Genomic DNA, 500 nt, shown 5'->3' on the forward strand with positions numbered 1-500 from the left:
AATTCAAAGAGTCATGACTTTGTCCATCATTTTTAAATATTTATATACTATATATTTACCAATATTCAAAGTAGAAAATCAAATGCAATTATTTTGTGTTCTCTCATTCGATCATTTTAATCATCAATCTTTTGTGATAATTGTGAAATTTTTTATTTTAAAATTGGAGAAATTAAAATTTTAATTTACAAAAATTCAAACTATTATTAATATTAAATAGAGTAATCATAATGATTAATATTTTGGTTTCAAAACCAAAATTCAAAATTTATAACAATTCGGTTACAAAATATTAATTGCCAAACAATTTTAAGTATACATTAAATACAAATAATTGCAAATGAATTACTTTAATTTCATGTCAATTAACACTATAAAATAACAAATTAAATTTATTTAATTTCAATAAAATTAAATTGATCAAGATTCAAAAAGACATAATTTTGTCAATAATTTATAAATATTTATATATACTATATATATTTACCAATATTCAAAGT

Source organism: Cicer arietinum, chromosome 2, assembly GCF_000331145.2.
Source record: "Cicer arietinum cultivar CDC Frontier isolate Library 1 chromosome 2, Cicar.CDCFrontier_v2.0, whole genome shotgun sequence".
Classification (NCBI taxonomy): Eukaryota; Viridiplantae; Streptophyta; class Magnoliopsida; order Fabales; family Fabaceae; genus Cicer; species Cicer arietinum.